The sequence below is a fragment of the Lotus japonicus genome, chromosome 4 (assembly GCF_012489685.1).
Source record: "Lotus japonicus ecotype B-129 chromosome 4, LjGifu_v1.2".
In the NCBI taxonomy this organism is placed as follows: domain Eukaryota; kingdom Viridiplantae; phylum Streptophyta; class Magnoliopsida; order Fabales; family Fabaceae; genus Lotus; species Lotus japonicus.
In genome coordinates, this window is record NC_080044.1 from 10,210,022 (window position 1) to 10,221,086 (window position 11,065).

Sequence of the window (11,065 nt, forward strand, 5' to 3'; positions counted from 1 at the left end):
AATCCCTAATTCCTAACCAAAACAAACAGATCCAAATCAGAAACCTGAAATCTAAAACCTAAAATCCTTAATTCCTTATCAATTCGCGAGATGAAACGAAGTGCTTACCTTCAATCAATGATTGAGCTTCAATCTGGAACTTTCCTTTTGAGAATCGCCATCGCTGAGAGAGGAGTGAAGGTGTGGTGAAGAATCGTGATCTGAGAGGTGAAGGTGTGGTGGGTTCAGCTTCTGAAAATCGCTTGAGAAGTGAATGTGAAAATCGTGAAAATCGCGATATGAAATGAAGAAGAGGTGAAGTGGGTTTAATTTAGGTTTTCCGGTTTAATTATTCTGCGGCGCCCGGTTGAACCGCCTCTAAAAGAACCGCCACAAATTCGTAAAAAACCGCCACTAATTGAAAATAACCGCCGCAAATTGTAAGTAAACTGCGGCGGCTGGATTAACCGCCTGAAAAAGCGCCTCTATTTTGCATTTTGCGGCGGTTTTCGCATAACCGCCGTAGAATATCCGCCGCTAAACACCAGTTTTGTTGTAGTGTTTGCGCTTGATCCCCGGTGTTACTTCCATTGTTTCAATATAATTCATTCACATCTTAACTTTAATTAATTTTTATGTTTTTTATTTATCTCTCTTCCCTTTTAATTATGTCACTTATAACAATTTTAAGGAAAGAGTGATTTCAAAATATGGAAACAGGCGCATAATTAATAAACATCACAAATCTAATGGTTTGTTTGGTATGAGGAAGGAAAGAAATGAAAAGAAAGGAAAAGAAAAGGAAAGAAAGAGAAAGGAGAGTAAGATGATTTTCAGGTTGTTTGGTGTGGGGGAATGGAAAAGAAAAAAGTGGAAGGAAAGAAAAAAAGTGTGATGTATAATTACTATTTTATCTTTTATATATATATAATTACACAAAGAATTCATATATAACAAAATTTAAATTAAATTTTTAAAATTAATTTACACAGTTCAAAAAATGTTGATTCTAATTTTCTGGGTATCTTTAAAATTACTTTTATAACATATATTTTATATCAAAAAATAATATCGTATTTGTCATATTTTTTTAGTAAAACTAAAATTGTACAATAATTTAGAAAGATGTATCATGATAATATGTATTTATATATTTGAAATTACTATCGTTGTCATTGTCAGATAAATAATAAAAGAAACCAGTATTATAAAAATAATAGAAAAACTATAATAAAAAACAAGTAAAGAAATAATCTACGCTTTTGTTCCATTGGACATTTTTGGCATTTTATAAGGTATGCCCATCTTCCACCGTTTTCTCTCTATTTTGGGAGGAAAACATTTTGGGGTGGGGCCCACCCCAATTTTTCTTTCCTCCATGTTTTTCTCATAAACCAAAGAAGGGAAAAGATTTCGTTTTCCGTGTTTTCCTTTCCTTTCTCTCCCCTCCCCTCAAACCAAACAGACCGTAAGGAAAAAGTGATGAGATGCGTAAAACATGGTTATGAGGTTGTGTAAATATATTAAAAGACTATTGATGAGATATAGAAATAAAAGATCTAATATTAATGGGACAATAATTATTTGTCCACACCTCTAAATTGAGGTGGAAAGAGGTGGAGGAGGAGAGAGATAGGAAGAAAAGAAAAAGTAAGAGATAGAAATTATAAGATATGATAGATGATAAGATGAGAAAGATAGAAATAAAAATAGGTGAAAATGAAGTGTATAAATAAGGAGGTGTGTATATATCATTACTCATTAATGAGATATAAAAGAAGGACACGTGTTATTCTATAATTTGAACTGACAGGTTCTCTTAATTAGTTAATTTTCAATGGTGATGTACGGTCTTGAATAGATTGATTTATTATTGGTGCGGTAATTATGAGATGTTGACACGACAAGGGTGTATCTCAAAAGGTACTTTGATACCCAAATTAGTTTGAGAACAAAAAGAGAAGTTGAAAGTCATCAAAGAGGAATGAGTTACTAAACTGAGTAATATATATTGCTAGTGTAAATGAGAGCTAAAACATATATTTATCGGCATTGTGAGAGTCACATTCGAGACACTGAGCTTTAATTAAATCTTTGTGTGACTTTGGAGATGACAACTACCCTTAGGCAGCTAAGCAATTCACTACTAGAAAACACACAAACTGAGACGGAACTTTGCGACGGAGAAATATTCTGTCCCAAAATAATTAATTAGTGACGGATTTCGCGACCCTTTGTTGTCGCAAAGGTTTTTTAAAAAATTAATTTCACATTTTGGGACGGAATTTGGATTCCGTCACAATTTAGGGACAAACTTATATATATCGTCGCAATTTTGAGACAGAAATCAATATTCCGTCTCAATGTAAATATTTATTTTGGAGGGAATCGTGGCGCCAATTTTTGGGACGCAATAATTTAATTATTCCGTCCCAATTTGTGACGGAGTTTGCAATAATTTACCGTCACAAATATTATTAAATTTTTTATTTTTTTGGCGGGACGAAATTTATATTCTGTCACACTGTAGCGACGAAGTTGTATAAACCGTCACAATGTTTGGACGACATTTATATTCCGTCCCAATTTGAATATTTAGTTTTGGTGGGAAATCAAGGCGCCAACAATAGGGATGGAATCGTATAAATACTCCGTCCCAATTGGTGACGGAATAATCGTTGATATTCCGTCACAAATAATGTTTAAAATATGTTTGCTATTATGGGACGAAATGCTAATTCTGTCACAATATAGGGACGGAAATATATTAATTGTCATGATTTAGGGACGGAATATAGTTACCGTCACAATTTTCTTTTTTCTTATTGGTGGGAATTAGGACGCCAAATTTTGGGACATATTTTCATAATTATATTGTCCCAATTTGTGACGACATTAATAATAACATTAATAATTATTATTATATTGTTATTTTATTTCAAATTTTTATCTTTACATTATTATTATTTATATTTACTTGTCCCTTTATTTTAAATTTAATATTTGTTACTATAATAAAAAATATATTCAGATTATAAAAATGACAATAATATATTATAAGTTTCTAGGCCCATGAAGCCCAATTTAGCTTCATTTCGATCTTGGGATCTTCAATTTCGATGAGATATCTAAGGCTTCATGTTGACCTTGAAGCTTTATCTGCCCTAATAATACTATATTAGATCTTAGAAAGTCATCTAGCCTTATTGTGCTTCATGGTGATCTCTAAGGCTCGTCATCACATAATGAGATTTCAGGTTATCTCAGAGGCTCTATTAGGCCATACGAGGCTTCGTATTGCGTACAAGGCCTATTAGACCTAATACAGCTCGCTAACAATCTCCAAGACTAATCATAACATAATGATATGATCTTAGTGGTTCATCGTAACAATCTCTAAGACTAATCAAAGCAAAATCAAATTTATGTTTGTTTATATTAATTAAAAGAGCTTAATTTCTATACACCGATGCTGTAAAGTATTTTTACACGGTCAACTCTCGCCTCCCTATATGTCGAGGGTTCGAATCCTCCCCTAAGGTCAGTAAAATCCCAGTTGGTGGGCTACCAACCTCGGGGAGATCCCCTAGCACTTCTACACAGGAGTGGGCCTCCGCTAACCACTAGCGCCCTGCTCAGTAGTTTGTAGGTGCTTTCTCTTCATTCTACCATATTTCCAAACCAAAATTACTAGAATGTGTTTGATAAAATAATAACACACTATTTCATTACATATCACTGCACAACTGGGTGGCTGAAATCCGGTTCCTCCAACATAGAAGCGCCGTTTGGGGTGGAATCCGATGGGTGAGGCCGCGTGATGATGGATTTACGGCAGGGGGAAGCACCGATATACCCCCTCGTCGGCTATAGAAGGCAGTACGGTTAGGGACCCAACATGCTTTGATAGTTGTACGCTGCAATCAATGTGCCTCTGATTCTAACTCAGGTGAGGTCAAAGCCCCCATTTTTATGCATTCGAAATCTTCCTTTCTGCTGCAATTGATTCTAAATTTATCAACTTTTGGGTTTTTTCTTTCATATTTTCATAAAGTTACTGAAACCCGTTTAAGGGAAATGGGGATTGTTGGTTCTGTGAGACTTTTATAGTCTTTGATTACAAATTTCCATTTCATTAGTTGCAGAGTTTTCTAACATGGTTTATATGGTGATGAACATGAGTCAGGTACCGTTACTCCTATACATTTGTGTGAAATTTTCTTTCATAAATGTCAACTAGCTTCAGAAGTGATAGTGATGCTCCCTCAAGTGTGTAGGAACTTGGATTTAGAGGTACCCTCGTTCCTGAGCTAACTATTTCTCTTCCTCCTTGAGCTTATTACCTGGTAGTTGATTGGTTTTTGCTAATTTGTGATTTGATTATGAAATGTCTGCTTTGTGGAAAAAACAAAAATGTCAGTTTGATAGAATTCCTAATTTTGTGAATGTATAGCATATGTGTGTATTAGCTCATCCATAACTAGTGATCAGCTTGAAGAATATGTTACCTCTTGATTGCATTATTAATTTATTGATGGCATTCGTACCAAACTAAGATGTTTATGTTTTAATTTCTTTGATTTTGTCTCCTATTTCGAATTGGTAAGTTACTGTCAATTAACTTAACTGCAGATGTAAGCTAAGAACCACAATGATACTAAACTATACTAAGAAATGGTATATTATCCTTTATTTATTTAGATGCTAACTCGTGTATTCTCTTTCGACTAATTATTGAGTGCTAATCACAGGTAGAGGGAAGGGCTTTGAAGGAAGTAATGAAACCAACTGATGACGGTTAGTTCCTATGCCATCATGCATAATGTGAACACAATCTCTTAGGCTTAGATCCATTTATCTATTTGGTTAGTGGTTACATACAACAAATATGACATTTTATTATTTTATAGTCGTCTTGTCTTTTTTCCATTTAATTTAGTGCCTTGTTTTATACATTATTGACACTATGAATCTGATAGGGTCTAATTAATCTGAAACTCCCAACAAACAAGTTCTAGCAACTCCCAACAAAGCACCAGCGACAACCCCACTAGCTATGAAGAATTCAGAATTGCAAACTCAGATAAATCTTGCTCTAAAAGATCTATAGAAAGCAAAAGAACAATTGAGAACCTAAAAGAAGCACAAAGAGTAACTAAGGAAGCAAATGAGAAACTTATGGAGGCATTGGTGGCTCAAAAACGGGTTGAGGAGGATTCTTAAATTGAGAAAGCTCCGCAGTTTTGAATCCGGACATGCTGGAATTGAAGCTATTCAAAAGATGGAAGGTAGGAAGAGCTTTGAAGGTGTAAGGAACCAGCATGCTTAGTATGTGGCTTGAAAATAAGTAACTTTTTTAGGGAAAATTTTTGGTATTTTTTGTATAGGTGTGATCTTTATGAATTGCATGAAACTTGTTGTTAATTGAAATTCATTTATCTCTTTGATCAATGAAGATTTGTTTCTTGATTAATGTTATTTTCTTATTTTGTTAGCTATTATTGCAGATTAATTTGAGATTTGTTACTAATTTAATTAAAATTAAAATGTGAAGAAAATAAAAAATGCTAAAAATTGGGGTGTGTTCAGTCCTAAGCTTTTTATCCAAATCTTCAACTCAGTGACGGAAATATTTCGTCACAAGAGTTGGGACAAACTATGTTGGTCTCAATTCCGTCACAAATTATTATTATATCCGTCACTAACTTCGTCACAAAATTATTATTTTAAAAAACGAAAACTTATTAAATTCCGTCCCAAAGTGCGACGGAGTGAAAGATTCTGTCGCAACTAATTTATTATTTTCCGTCTCCATTTCCGTCCCAATTTTGCGACAGAGTAATAAATTCTGTCCCAAAAATTTTGCGACGAGCGATATAGCGACGCAAGTTTTCGCGTCGCAATTCCGTCCCAAAATTATTTTGGGACGGAAATTGCAACTAGTGTGCGATGGATTTTTCCGTCCCAAATTAGTGTTTTTGTAGTAGTGATTGTTTATAAATGTACCGACATTGTTCCGGTCGACTATCTACTGGATGACATGAATCTCGCTTTGATCATCTAACTGTACCCAAAACATGGTGTTCACTTAGTTATATAACTAGTGAACCATCGAGAATGATATTGAGTCTTGTAGCCATTTAGACCACTCAAAACAGGAGTCGTCCAACTCGACATGTAATGTCGAAGCGATGTTCAATTTTGACAAGCTTATTAAATTACAAATGGATTCTTTATAATTGAAACAATTATCTGAAATGTAATGAAATCTAAGATTAAAAAGCAACTTAAAAGTGTTAATTCAGTCTGAGGTAAAAAACAAATTTCTTTAAATCAGCTTGAGGCCAAGATAAAATTTACTACTGTAAATTTTACTCATGTTGCTCGGTTATTTTAACTGTTTTGAAATTTGAAACGTCATTATTAACGAACAATCATATATTGCATTGTTATAAAAATATGTAGTCAGATCATGAATTTAAATGTAGCTGCTTAATAAAATTTTGTTCTTTGTTCTAGGTTTCGTACCTATTCACATTCTTCTTTAAGTTTATGTTTGAAATTTCAAAATTGGGGAAAAAAGTACACTTAAATGGTTTTCTCTTAATTTTCCCTTCATTATAAATGATGCACTTGAGAATATCATTTCACACTACAAGAATATGTTGATTTAGCGCTCAAAGTTAGTGTTAGCCACAACTCAAACGCTATTTTTGGTCAATTAGTGTTGGAAAAATCGACACACAAAGTAGACGTAAGGGAGAAAAAAAATTATTTTTTTAGCGTCAGCTTAGCCATCACTAAAATGCTTAGGTTAAGTACAATTTAGAGTCGGCAACGACATAATCTGAATTCTTTGGTCACTGTAGCGTCCAACTGCCAATATATAGCAGGGACTTTAATTAAACTAAGGTCTGCATCTGGACGACCCAATTTCATGGGCAGGAAACTTACATCGGTCTAGTCAACACTAATAGCCATAGATTTCTTCACATAGGGTTCACTAAAATCCTCTCTCTCTCTCTCTCTCTCTCTCTCATAACATCATTTCCAACGTTCCTTTTCCCCTCTCCCTAGTCTTCCGACCTCCCCTTTTCCTCCCCATCGCTTCTCTGCTTTGTCGTTCCTCCCCCTCACCCACCTCCACCGCCCTTTTCTCCTTACCATCTGTCACCACCCTTAGCCTCTTACCCTCGTCGCTGCCACCCTTCCTCCTCACCTTCATATGACGTCCCTTGGCCCACACCGTCCTTCGCCGCCCCTCACCCTCCTCCAGCACTGTGAGCTGTCGCAAACCCTCCCCCTTCACTGCTGCCATCCTTACCCTATTCCTTGGTTCCTCCCTTATCCTCTATTACCCTCATCCTCTTCATATCCCTCAACCATCATATCTGCCTCCCTTCACCTCCGCCCCTATCACCCTCACCCTCAAATCTTCCCAAATCCTACATCACCCGCACATTCTCCCTTTACCTCAACCACCAGATTCTCCTCCCGCTACTTTAGCCACCTGATCAACTGATCTCACTACTGCCCCCTGTCGCATCTCTGCGAGCCGCACCCTGACTTCCACCTCGCTATGAGGCGCACCCCCACTACCGCTCCACAACAAGCTTTTAGCCACTGTTGTTCCTCATGAGCTGCAACACTACCCCTCCCCACGGTCGTTCCACCATGAGACGTTGTCCTATTGCAGTTTCGTCGCCATTTCTTTTGTCTTGTTGTGGCTCGTTGCCATTTCTTCTAAATCGCACTTCGTCGCCATTGCTTTTGTCGTGTAGTGCCTAAAGCCTCCACTCGGTAAAAATTTTGATCTCCAACCTTATTTAACTTGCGAGTCTCGGTTGTTTATGCTCTGCTTTTGATATTAAGACCCTCTTAACTAGATTGATCTTTATCGTGTTTTTTATTCTATTAGATTTTTCACATCACTTTGATGAAATGAAACAAGTCTAAGTTTGCTTGTCTTATGATCCATTATATGAAAGGGTTGGAATTATGTGTAAATGGAGACAATTGTTTGTATTGGGTTTATGGATAATGAGTATATCTATTGAAAACAAGTTATGAATTGATATGATGGGTGCATGTCACGGTAATATAAAAGACTGTGACGGTAAGATAGATTTCTTCTTCGTGGGAGAAGAAATTAATTACTTGAGAGTTGAGATACCGCAACAACAAGAAGACAATCATACCCAAACACTGAAAGCCCAAAATAAATTCAGGCCATACCTAATGTTCGGAAACAAGAGCCATGGCCCATGACTCCTGGGTCTTTTTCTTTTCAAGCCATGCGCTAAGTTGTCCATAAAAGGAGCCATCCAGATGATTTCTAAGACCCAAAGGCACGATTCGACATATGTTGTTACTCGGGTGATTACTTTGACAAATTTTTTCTTGCGATTTCTCCATCGACCGTGACTTCTCTCATTATTAATTAGGCATGCAAGGGTTCTTACTTCGTTTAAATATATTGAGTTTAATTGAAGTTTTTTTTTTTCCAGCAAGAGTTTTCTTAGTTGAATTAGTTTTTGTTATAAGCCAATATAATTTAATAGAAGCACAAGGGGTGTTATCTACCTCATATGGTGGTCTACATGGCTATAATGATTACCTCATTAGAGGAAAAATATTTTCCTTCCATTATCCATTTTTGTTGGGAGACGAATCACTAGAACAAAAGCAAGAGGAACAAAACAAGCAAGAAATTCTATTCAGGCAGTTTTAACATAAACACCCTCCCTACCGAACAAGTAGAATAAATTCACTTGAAGGCAAGCGATTCCACATGGACTCATATTTCCGTGTGCTTTATTCCAAATGAATGGCCACACATATATGAATGTGTGATGAAGCATAATCAGAAATTTGTCAGTTTGCTTTTCATCCTAAATTCGTGTCCAAAGTCCAAACATATATATACCCAGCATATCTAGGACACACAGTCATTGAATATTTCCACGATTTCGATCCCCAACATCTAACAAATCCAAAGATGTCATAAGATGGTGGAGCGATGTGTTAGCTGAATCATGAAAATTGCTTCTTCTTTAGGAGGAATTTTAATAGCAATAGTTCAAAAAGCTAAAAGATGGGATAAGCAATACCCTCTGCGGTTGAGAATGTTCCTTCGCCCATGGTCAGACTTTCGGTGTCCTAAATCGCATTGATGTGAAAGTAATGCATAATTAAGAGTAATCTTATGACTTAGTTTGACTAACAGATGAGTATCCATCACACTTTGTGTGTGGGTGCTCTAGGTTTTAAGCTTTGCTAGGGTTGCTCATTCTTGAGATTCTCAAGATCTGGGATTTTCAAGAAGACAAGATTAGACTATGGGCCGGTAATACCTTCTCCAACCAAGTCCCTAACAAAATCAATTAATATGCAGTGACTATGCATTTGCATTCCTGCTACATGCAATGTAACAATATATCTTTATGATAATTTGACAAAACACAACGAAATTCACTCTGCCAATTGTGTTGACTTCATTTCTTTTGACTCGGGCCAGATTACAAATTGATCCTAGAGGCTTGATTTTCAAAATTCAAAACTCAGAAACCCTACCACATTGTTAAGTGAGACTGACTTCCTAACAATCATGTACCACCTTCACACCACTATCATGTCTTGGATTCTTGAATGATTAGATTTTCAAAGCCCTTTACGACTAAATCATGGAGTGGGCCTCTGAAACTTTGCACCTTATCATTCTTAAAAAGAGAAACCAACAAAAGAAAAGATAGAAAAAGAGACTAAATTTCTTGCGAAAGGAGTGAGTGAGAGGCTACTTATACCTTCCCAATATAGACATAGTTATACCATTGGGTCTCAATTGTAAAAAACAATTAACTATATAAGTTTTACCATCTAATCATTGATTTAATTTTTATTATTAATGAAAAAAAAAAACTTGACACGGTCAAAGTTTTTTACGATTGGCTATTTCCATGGCGTGGTAATGGATTGTTTCAATTATAAAAAAAAAAAATTATTTGAGAGACTTTTTTATTTGGTTTCTACACGGCTCTTAGTAGCAAAAAGAACGAAATAACTTGCATTTAAAGTTTAAACACATCTATTTCATGAACGAACGAACTAGTTATGGACTGTCCTATACATCTATAAATATTTTCCAGCTAACTTAATGTACCTAAATACATTATAGAGATTAATTTGCAGGGATTAGCATTGTGATTAAGTTTATGGGTGTTTGGAGAGGGTCCATTGGACCGGGGCTACTAGATTTCATATCGTGATTTGCACATGCCCTGACTCTGCTTACTCTGCAGTATGCAGAACTTGCTTACTTCAAAAGAGGAAGGAAAAAGAAATCCACTTTGAACCACTCAACCTAATAAGGGTAGGGGACCATGTTTCATGTGTTTGTGAAGAAGTCCTTTAACCCTTTTGTTTTTGCCCTCACATGTCTCTCAATCCATTCTTCTATCCTCTGATTGGCCTAACCTTTTAATTTGGTGGGGGAGGGGGGTCTCTGTTGGGAAAAGAATTATGAGAAGCTAGTAGAAAGTGAGAGAGTAGAGATGAAGAAAGTAATTGGTAAATGAAAAATTTATGAAGGTACTAACTGTCTAACTCTCTTATACAATATAATCGCAAACAACTAGTTATATACTAGTTTTTGTAACACTACAACTAGTTGTATACTAGTTTTTCAAACAATTCAACGGAAGCAGGCCGTCTCAACCAATATTGAGGCCTAAAGCGAACTCTAAGAATTGAGTCTTTATAAAATTAATTTTTTTATATAAATAATTTAAATAAAATTCATTTTTTGGGCTTTTTGAGATGCAAAATCGTTTATTAAATTATAATAATCGATTTCTTTTAAAAAAAATCAGTAGATAATAAAACCAACCCATTTAGTCTTTGTTGAGAAATCTTTTATCTTAGATATGATTTTATTAATTTTAATTTTGAAAAATTACGACCGCAGAAGCAACACTTACCGGAATTGTTAACATTATTCTATAAGTAATATATGCATTTGAGAAAGAATCAATTCTTTTTACAGAAATAAGTATGTCAATTGGTGTATCGTTTCTACATGTATAATTTC

The 11,065-nt window shown here is 35.4% G+C and overlaps 1 long non-coding RNA gene across 1 annotated transcript; it reads left to right on the forward strand.

Annotated features, from left to right (window-relative positions):
- The first annotated feature begins 3,723 nt into the window (after window positions 1–3,723).
- On the forward strand, window positions 3,724–5,387 carry LOC130713888 (uncharacterized). Its single transcript, XR_009011061.1, has 4 exons — window positions 3,724–3,928; window positions 4,166–4,272; window positions 4,731–4,776; window positions 4,959–5,387. It is a non-coding gene; the product is annotated as an uncharacterized LOC130713888 (long non-coding RNA).
- Window positions 5,388–11,065: the final 5,678 nt, after the last annotated feature.